This window comes from Cetorhinus maximus, chromosome 11, assembly GCF_964194155.1.
Source record: "Cetorhinus maximus chromosome 11, sCetMax3.hap1.1, whole genome shotgun sequence".
In the NCBI taxonomy this organism is placed as follows: Eukaryota; Metazoa; Chordata; class Chondrichthyes; order Lamniformes; family Cetorhinidae; genus Cetorhinus; species Cetorhinus maximus.
In genome coordinates this window covers 12145596-12156104 of record NC_135889.1, presented here as the reverse complement: position 1 = coordinate 12156104, position 10509 = coordinate 12145596, and the positions used below count along the sequence as shown (strand labels likewise).

The following is a 10509-nucleotide window of genomic DNA, read 5'->3' as shown; positions in this document are numbered from 1 at the left end:
AGATGAGGAAGAAGGTTGTAAAAGTCTCTTTAGAAATACACATCTTCCTTTTTTCTTCCTAACCACTTTTGCTTAGACCCTGAGGATCTGTTGTTCTGTTATTAATGATGATCCACCTTTACTCTTCACCCTTGTCTAGTCTGAGGAATAATCTGTGGGTTGTAGAGGTCTCCCTGCTGTTGCATACTAGACTGAAATTCACTTTATATTCTTTAGATCCTTGGGGAATTCCAGAGATAATGTTGCAAAGGCAGGAACAGAAGCCACCAAAGGAGGTGTCCCAGATAGGTTCAAGTGGAGCCAAGTGAGGGAAGTCCCACAGTGTTAAACGACAGAAGAGAGGCACTGAAGGGGGCTGGTGTAGTCAACCATATCATAGGCTTCAGATAGGTCGAGAAGGATGAAGCGGGATTGTTCACAATGGTCATATTCAAGTCATTTGTGACTTTGATTAGAGCCTTTCCAATGTTGCGTCAGAAGCAGAAGCCTGATTGAAAAGTTTCAAACATGAAGTTGCAGGAAAGATGGGCACAGATTTGGAAAGGCAACAGCACCTTTAATGACTTTGGAGAGGAAAAGGAAGTTGGGGATAGGGCAGTAGTTTTGCAAGGGCAGAGGAGTCAAAGGTGGGTTTCTTGGGAAAGAGGTTGATGGTGACAATTTGGAAAGGGAAGGGGACAGTGCTTGGTGAGAGAGAACAGTAAACAATATCAGCTAACATGGGAACCAGTAAGATAGTAAGGGTGCTCGGTTTACAATGGGAATAAGTCGAGGAACTAGGAGATAGGTCTCTTGGAGAAAATAAAATTAAAGAAGGCATGAGGAAAGATAGCGGAGAAACTAGAGGAAGATGTAGGTTCAGGGCTCGGACAGAGGAGCCTTGGTGGATGTTATGATGATGGGCAAGAGCAAGGGAGAAGCAGCAGAAACAGGTAAAAGGATGGCCTCAATTTTAACGACAAAGAGATCCCTGAGTGAGGATGCAAGACAAGTTTGAGGAGATGGTTACTAGTGGAAAGAAGAAGCCAGGGGTTATCCTTACTCTCCAGAATGATGATGAGGTAGTGAGCAGTTCAGGAGAGCAAACCCCGAGCATGACTACTTTGATCCAGCCTTTCATTCATATAGCAAGGTGGAGGGGTTTGCAGAGGGAATTCTGGAATGTAGCACCCAGAATGCTGAAGGTCACCAATACTGGAGTGAAGGAAGTTGGAGATGTGCAAGAAGCCAAACTTGGAGGAGTGCAGAGATCTTGGGGGTTTATAGGGTTCTTGATCTGTTAGTGTGGGTTAAGTGAAGATGAGAATCTCTCTGGATATACCTGTAATAAATAATCGTGTTAGCAGTCGAGTCAAGTATTGGAGAGAGTAACAATCAATTATTTCAGTTTAAAAATGTGGTCGGTTATGTAAATTTTGTTGATGGCAGAAGTGGATGCTGTAGTTGGCACCGCTAGATTATAATGGGGAAAATGCAAATTCCAAATCATTGTGAATGGCTTCTTCTGGAAAGTGTGTATGGGTGGATATTGGGCAAGGGCAGCATTGATGGTGATGCCTCCAAAGTAAAATGGCATACTGAAATCTCACTGTTGGCACTTACAGAGCCTCAGCTCTGCATAAGGCAAGGCTTTCAGCAGAGCAAGGGAAGATGAATAAGAATATGACTTATTTCAATGTGTTTGAATTAGCTTGCAAGCTGAGTCCCCTTTGCTGATCATAAATGTCACTCAGATCATCCATCCACTGTTGACAGTTTGAAATGCCAGCTTACGTTGGCAGTGACAGACACTAAATCATTAGCTTAGAATGTCCTCAGCTGACACAACATGCATCAGCAAATGCAATTTGTCCATTGGGAAAGATTCCAGATGCTCTTTTCTTCTGCCTTTGTTCGTTATTGGTTGGCAAGTGACGTAAGGGGATTTTTTTTTATTGTTGATCTGGTGCCGTGGGTGCAGCAGCTTCTCACAATTCAATATTCGAATTTTGGCACTTGCCCATTCCAGTAACCAGGCACAAGGTAAGAGATTTAATGGGTAAATGCATCTTCGGAGGCAATTCATTGTCATGATGATATCAACTGAGATAACAATAAAAGTATCAAGTCATATTTGAGTTTCTATTGGGTTTGCAATTTGCAAATGGGTGCCTAGAAAACTTACGAGCATTGGGGGACATCATCGCTGGTGTGTCGGGAGGAACTTTCCTATTCTCTATTCTGCTCATAGCTGCCAATGGCTTTGGAAGTATTACCCCTCTGAGCAGCGGCACATGGGCTTGAGCGGTCATGGCAGTATTCTCCACATCTGCCACTGGCAATAAGCACACATGACTCAGTTATTCCAATGCTCTCCTGGCTGACCTTTCACTTTGCACACTTTATAAACTTGAGCTCATCCAAAACGCTGCTGCAGGTATTCTAACTCACACCGAGTCCCATTCATCCACCAACGTATACTTGCTGACCTACACTGGCTCCCCCTTTCGATTTTACAATTCTCATCCTTGTTTTCAAATCCCTCTTAGCTGCCGCATCTGTTACACCTGTAGTGGGGGGGTCAGAAAGCAGCAGATCAAAAAAACAATTGCTGCAGCTGTATTAAGCTTTGAAAGTTACCCTACAATTCTATGTACAAAGCTGCTAGCAGGAACAGTAGCATGCAGCCAAACAGAATTAAGTTCAGAGGAGTACTTTTTATTGCCCAGGCAAAACCTTTTCCCATACCGTCCCCACATTAACCTTGCTAGTCCTGAACTCCTCATCTATTCATTAAATGTCTCCAGTCAGACCCCCCTGCAACCTCCAAATCTCTGTGAAGAGCTTCCTTAGTGATGCTGGATTCTCCACCCTTCCTCACTCCACTGGAGTGGCTTTGCTGAGCCCTGACATGCCCGACTGAGTGAGTTTGATGGACCTCCTCTTTCCACCGAGAAAGTTCACTACATCACTGCCTCCTCTCCCCTCCCCACCACAAAGGATTGTCAGCACAGCCCCCACAACTTGTCTCACCCTTTCTCTCTCTCCTCCTTGTCCCTTTTGCCCCTCCTTTCCCCTGTGTTTGGTCTTGACCCCAATGAAAAACACGTAGTATCATAGCCCTGTGGGATTTTCCATCTTATGTTGTCCACATCTGGAAATAAGATGAAATAGAGTTGATACTCCAAATTGGAAGGATGTGACTTGTGGTGTCTCCCAGGGATCTGGAGCCATAGCTTTTCACTATATTTCTCCGTGATTTATATTAAGGAACAGAGAGAGGTATATCCAAGTTTGCTGGCAACACAAAGTTAAGTGGACAGTAAATAGTGTAGGGTAGATGGGAGCACAAAGTTGCAGAGAGATATTAATAGATTAAAGTGAGTGGACGACACTGAGGCAGATGGAGTTCAATGTGGGATCATCCACTTTGGGCCTAGGATAGATCAAGGTATTTTCTAAATGGATGGTGCACAATGCTGCCACTGTACACCGGTGGTGGAGGGAGTGAATGTTTAATGTGGTGGATGGGGTGCCATTCAAGCATCCATAGTATTTATGTTCCCGATCCAGTTAAGTTTCTGTATGTCATGAATAGTTACAAAGAATACTCAAAAGGCTAATGGAATGCTGGCCTTTATATCCAGAGGATGAGAATACAAGAGATTACAAGTGATGCTTCAATGTACAGAGCCCGAGTTAGGTCACATCCAGAATACTATGAGAAGTTCCAGACACCACACCTTAGGAATTGACCTGGGAGAGAATGCAGAATGATACCTGGATTCCAAGGGTGGAATTGTCCCAGATTTGCACTAACAGCGGTAGCGGGCCCACCAGCTGCAATGGTGGCTTCTCACGCTGTACCGTCCCAAACCCGCCACATTAGTTACGCATTCCCAGGAAACACGCCGTTTCCATGGCGGAAGGGCTCTCATTCGCCCACTATGCCATCATCTTGCCGCACCACACGCCATATTTATATTTCAGCTGCGCACACACCTCTCAGTGCTTCCGGCCTACGACTGCTGCACGGGAGACATGGCCCCGAAAAGCAAGAAGGCTACAGCCCCAGGTTCAATAACACGATCCCCAAGCTCCTTCTGGACCCAGTGGAGGCTCACCGCAATGCCCTCTACCCCCACTCTGTCCGCAGGATGGGCAGCAACATCACCAATCCGGCTTGGGAGGTGGTGGCAGCAGTGGTCAGTGCCAACACCGTTCAAAAGAGGACAGCCACCCAGTGCCGCAAAAGGATGAATGATCTCCTCTGTTCCACCAGGGTAAGTCACTCTTCTCATCACTCTCAACTCACACACTCACAAGCCCATCACACATCCACAGGGCCCTCACTCACTGCCAGCTCAAGGGACATCACTATTCACTCTCTCACACACACATTCATTGTCCTCATCCCGTCCATGGGACCAGTTACCACCCACACATGCCAGGCATATTTATCATCTGGCCTGGCAGACATCCTGCTTACACTATCTTCATTTCTATTCATGCAGGGCAAGCTGGCACACAACAACAGGGAGAGGTCACAGACTGGTGGAGGAATGCCTGAAAGCAAAGTCCTCATGGACTTTGAAAACAGAGCTATCCAGCTGGCCAGTGAGGATCTGGACCAGTCCTGTGCTGATGGTGAGATCAGCGGTGCTCTACCAAGTGAGGATCCAGCAATGCAACCTTTATCAGAAACCATGCTGTGAGTGATGTGTCCTGCTTCACAGGCCACTGCCATGCACTAATTATCTCTCCTTGCTTTCACGGGCACATCTGGGAAACTGCCAAGAGGGTCCATGACCCAGGGCCTCCAATCAAACCCTAAAGAAACCTCTGAAGAGGAATCTGAAGGCACCCTCCTTGAAGTCCCGTCACAGCGCTCACTCTACACCAGAGCAGAGACACACACCTCAGTGGGATCTAACTTTAGGGTAGCCCCAGGATCACAATCTGGTGAGCATATCACACTGTCTGATCCACAGCAGGCGGCGGCAAGGAATACCCAGGTGTCCAGCACTCAGAGGACTGCTGAAGGCCAGAAATCTGCTGACTCCGGGTCAGATGATGAGTCTCTGGACTCGGTCAGGTCACAGTTGCTGGAGCTGCAAAGGCAAGCTCGCGGACATCAGCAAGGTATGTTCCCCTGTAGTCCTCAGATTGCAAGGCATGATGGGGAGTCCATCCGCCTTCAGGGTGAGGTGATAACGCCAACATGCCAATGCACCAAGGTCAACACTGGTAGGGTGATGGCCGCCATGGAGGCCTTGATCCAGGATGCACCGCTGCATGGGCTGAAATCCATCACTGACACCATAGTTGGCCTCCAATAGTGCGTTCACAAGAAGGGTACGGGGCAGTCCAATCTCATTCCAGGTGCCCCTTCTTATCAAGGAGTCAGCCAAGGGTCCTTGGGCACCCATAGGGAGGAGGTTTAGCAGGTGTACCCCCCACTCCCCCCCCCACCCAGGGCCATCCATCCAGGTGACTCCGGGAGTGTCTGCCCCATCTGAATCCCCATCTTCCTGTGACCTGAGCAGCTCCAGCTCCACAGGCCAAAGAGGGTGCCACTGCCACATAGCAGGACCCTGAAAGCAGGCCAGGGCCCTCCAAGTCTCAGCTTGTCATTGCTGCCATAATATTGTGGGCAGACATCACAGAGTTCTGTCATTCTCTCTGTGTGCTCTCAGGACCTTTAAGGTGGGGCTGGCCCCCATTTTTTCAGCATCTGTGACCAGTGATGCTGTACTCCTGAAGGGGTCAGGTGCTGAAGGCGGGCAAAGGATCAGACGCTTTTAAAGTTTCATGGCCATGTCTCTATAATGTAACCCTGATCACAGACCTCAAGCGAGCTGCCCTCGGCAGACAAGAATCAGATATTCTCAGAGGCTATGTGAAGATCTATGTAGTGTCCTCACTGCAATCGAGCGTCTATTAGGGCCTGTACTGTGTCTCCATGACAGGAGCATTATCACAGAGGTAATGTGTGCTGTCATAAGCTAGGCTGGAGTCAAACGTTCATAGATGCAATGTGAGTGTAATAAACTTGATGTACCGGACAGGTTTCTTACTTGAAACAGTAATTTTATTACAGAGCTCTTGCAGAAGCTACATGCTTAAACCAGGTCCACGACATGAAAGCTCCTAAGTTTATCCACACTTAGGGCTCATTCGTCAGTACAATCACGTCATCCCTAAAGGCAGGAGGATAGGTTATATTTACAATCACTACAGTTCCTCTCCCTTTAGTTTTTTTTACATTTCTTATTGACAAAGAATATCTAAATCCACAACATATACATATATGCACAGGTCTTGTTATTAAAGATTAAGTCTCTGAGGTAGTTTTCTAATTCGGTTAGAGCATCATTGCTCTATGACTTGAGTTTCTCCCACTGGATCGACTTGATCAGGAACTGCAGCATCAGGGACATCCTTAGACAATGGCAGTTCAGGATTATTTAATTCAACAGAGACATCAGGTATGTCTATTCTAGGTCGATCTGTCACCTCATGGATTAAAGGTTCGACATCAATTACAGGTGGAATAGCTGGTTGCTGGAATGTCTCTCTACTCCTTAAATGATCCACATGATTCCTAATAATCCAGTCTTCTGCTTCCACTTGGAATAACAAAGGTCCAGTGTCAGAGACAATTCTACCAGGAACCAAAATAGGACCATTTCCAAAATTCCGCACGAAAACTGTACATCCCACGTAAATCTTCGAACTTTGTTATGAATATTGTGGTTCAGTTTTTGACTACCCTGGTTCTTCTCTACCTTCCCCTCTAAGTTTGGAAACACCAGACTCAACCTTGTACAAAGGCAGCATTTCATCAGTAATTCAAATGGTGTTGAACCCATAGCTGCATGAGGAGTTGTACGATAACTGAGAAGAAAACGTGAAATTAGAGTTTCTAAAGTGCCTTCGGACAACTTCTTCATTCCTGATTTGAAAGTCTGTACTGCTCTTTTTGCTAACCCATTTAATGAGGGATGATATGGTGCTGTTTTAATATGTTTAATTCCATTTAAACTCATGAATCTCTGAAATTCTGTAATAGTACTGTACTCCAAAACAATTACTTATGGTAGGCCATGAATACTAAAACTTTGGCGCAGCATTTCAATAGTTGCACATGATGTCACTGATCTAACTACATACACATCCATCTACTAAGAATGCACATCGATGATCAATAAAAACATGGTACCTAAAAATGGACCTACATAGTCTATTATGTAGTCTAACCCAGAGTCGACCAGGCCACTCCCACGGATGCAGTGGAGCTGAAATGGGCAACTTCTGTTGTTGCTGACACTGGAGACGGTGCTTGACCATGCTTTCAATGTCACTGTCCATACCTGGCCACCAGACATAGCTTCGCGCAAGCATCTTTCATCTTCGAAATGCCTGGATGCGCACTGTGAAGCTGTGTCAAGAGTGGTTCTCTTCCTTGTGAAGGGATGACGAATCCTGATCCGCACAACAAGATTCCATCTTGACAACTTTTAACTCAGTTTTACAGGCATGGAATGGTCTTGTCTCTTCAGACACTGGTGCATTCGACCATCCTCGCAATACCTGGTCTCAGGCTTTTGACAAAATTGGATCCCTGTTTGTCCAATTCCTTATTTGCTTCACACAGACCAGTGAAGGGTCCAAGAAATTCAACACAAGTGCAACTTCTTGTGGCACTGGAGCACGTACAATGCTATCTGATAACAGAAGATGACTGAGTGTGTCTGCATTTGCAATACGTACAGCTGGACGGTGCCTAAAGGTGCACTCATATGCCGATAAAATCAAAGCCTAACGTTGAATTCTGGCTGAGGCTATCAGCGGAATGGTTTTATCTTCACTAAATAAACCCATTAGTGGTTTATGGTCTGACACTATGGTGAAATTTCGACCATGCAGATACTGGTGGAATTTCTTTGCTTCAAATATTGCTGATAAACCTTCCTTTTCAAGTTGTGAATAACCCTTCTCCGCTGCAGAGGGGGTTCTGGAGACAGCCTATTGGCCTTTCGGAACCACCTTCCATGCTGTGTGACAACACAGCTCCCACCCCATAAGGAGATGCATCGCAGGTTAATACTAATTCTTTTGATGGGTCATAATGTACTAGTAGACATGATGAGTGTAACAGCTTCTTGATTTTTACAAAGGCTTCTTCTTGTTGCACATTCCATGACCAATGTTGGTTCTTTTTCAATAATACGTGTAAAGGTGCTAACACTGTTGACAAGTTTGGCAAGAAGCGACAGTAATAATTTATCATGCCCAAAAAAGACTCGAGTTCAGTGACACTGGTAGGAGATGGTGCCTCCTTGATTGCCCTGACTTTCTCCTCTACTGGATGCAACTCCTGGGCATCTACTCGGCAACCCAAGTAAGTGACTTCAGTCACTTGGAATGTACATTTCTCTTTCTGCAATTGAACACCAGCTTCCAAAAATCTTCTTAAAACCTCTTCTAGGTTGGCCAAATGTTTGGCCTCCGTTGATCCTGTGATCAGGACATCATCCAGGTACACTACCGCTTGGGCAAGTCCTTGCAATAGGCTTTCCATGGTCCTTTGGAAGATTGCACATGCAGATGATACACCAAAGGGTAGGCGTGTATATTGGTACAGGCCCTTGTGCATGTTGATGGTTACACACCCTCGAGACGTTCTGTCCAGCTCTAACTGTTGGCATGCATAGCTCATGTCCAGTTGGGTGTAGGATTTTCCTCCAGCTAGCTCAGCGTACAAATCTTCAATCGTTGGGATGGGATATTATCTAATTTAGCAGCCTTGTTCACAGTTAATTTGTAGTCTCCGCAAATGTGAATAGTTTGATCTGGTTTCATCACAGGGACTATGGGCGCTGCCCATTCTGAAAATTGGACTGGCTGGATTATGCCTAGCTTCTCTAAGCGGCACAATTCTGCATCCACCTTCTCCTTTAGGGCATAAGGCACAAGTCTGGCCTTAAAGAAGGGGGGTGTTGCCTCCGAATCCACATATATTTTTGCTTGTAAGCCTTTTATCTTTCCCAATTCATCACAAGGTACGCTGTCATACTTTCTTAACAGCTCAGAGTTTCCTCCTGTTCTCACTTGAAATATTTCTGAGCAGTTGAGCTTAATTTTTTGTAACCAATTGCTGCCCAGAAGACTAGGTACTTCACCTGTTACAATGGTGACTGGAAGTTGGGCTGTCTGTTGCCTATAGTGATGCCCTTTACCTGTATTCACTCTCCAGTGTATGTCTTCAGCTGAGCCGTGGTTTGCTCCAGATTCAGTAGCTGGGTACCTTCATTTAGGTATTTAAATGTGTGTTCTCCCACCACTGTGGTCGAGGCTCCCATGTCTACCCCTGTGACTAGAGGCTTCCCATTCACTTAAAGGATGACAGTGGTTGGTTCAGTTTTTACTGCTTTGACATTGTATAGGAAATTATATCAGTATCGGCAGCTTCTGGTTCAGTCATATTGTGCACTTCAATCATCTTGGACTGCTGTATGATCGGCTGTCTGGATTTCGCCCTGCATTGCTTTATTACACACCCTTTTTTGTGGCAGTAGTGGCATTCTGCCTCCTTAAATCTGCAGATTTCCAGTGCATGGCTACCCCGACATCGGTAACAGATTAATTTCTGAATTGCTGGTGAGACGCTTTCATTATGCATTTTCGTTTTTGAGCAGTAGAGATTGTCTCCCGCTCCATGGCTGTCTCTCTGGTTTTTGTGCCATGCCGGGCAGTAGGTTCCTGAAGAATGGCATCAGGTTGCACACTCTGTAAAGCTTGTGAGTCCCTCACAGTACTCTCCATTGCTAGTGCTATTTCCATGCCGCGCTAAAAATCAATGTCAACTTCTGCAAGTAAACGGCACTGAATGGCATCGCCATGAACACCATAAACCAACCAGTCCCTCAACATGTCATTGAATGCATCTCCGAAGTCACAGTGCTCAGTCAACCGTTTCAACTTCACGATATAAAAGTTGCGATGGACTCACCTTGGGTCCTTCCTCTGGAGTTGAACTTAAACCTCTGCATAATTGCTGATGTCTTCGGCTGAAAATGTGTCTTCACGAGGTCTACCAGCTAGTTAAAAGATTTAGAATTGGGCGCGTTCGGGGCCATCAGGCTACGGATGAGGTTATATGTCATACTCCCGCAGGCACTTAAAAGAATTGCTTTCTGCTTCTCCTCCACTGTTATTTCATTCGCCAGGAAATAAAAACTTAGGTGCTCTCTGTACTGGCTCCAGTCTTCCGGGGATTTCATAAGGGTCGATTCTGCAGAAAAGTGGCATGACTGGTGAGCATACTTTTCCTTCTTTCCTTAAGAATTGATGTATTCACATTCACAAGGTGAGGTTCAACATCAAAGCCATCCCATCCTCATCGCCAAGTATACCTGACAGGTTTTTTTACATGAAACAAATAACTTTATTACAGAACTCTTGCAGAAGCTATATGGTTGAGCCAGGTCCACGACTAGAAAGCTCCGCCCCCTAAGATTACCCGCA

At 45.7% G+C, this 10509-nt stretch overlaps 1 pseudogene; it reads right to left on the bottom strand.

Annotated features, from left to right (window-relative positions):
* Positions 1-9406: 9406 nt before the first annotated feature.
* On the bottom strand, positions 9407-10265 carry LOC144686959 (uncharacterized; annotated as a pseudogene).
* Positions 10266-10509: the final 244 nt, after the last annotated feature.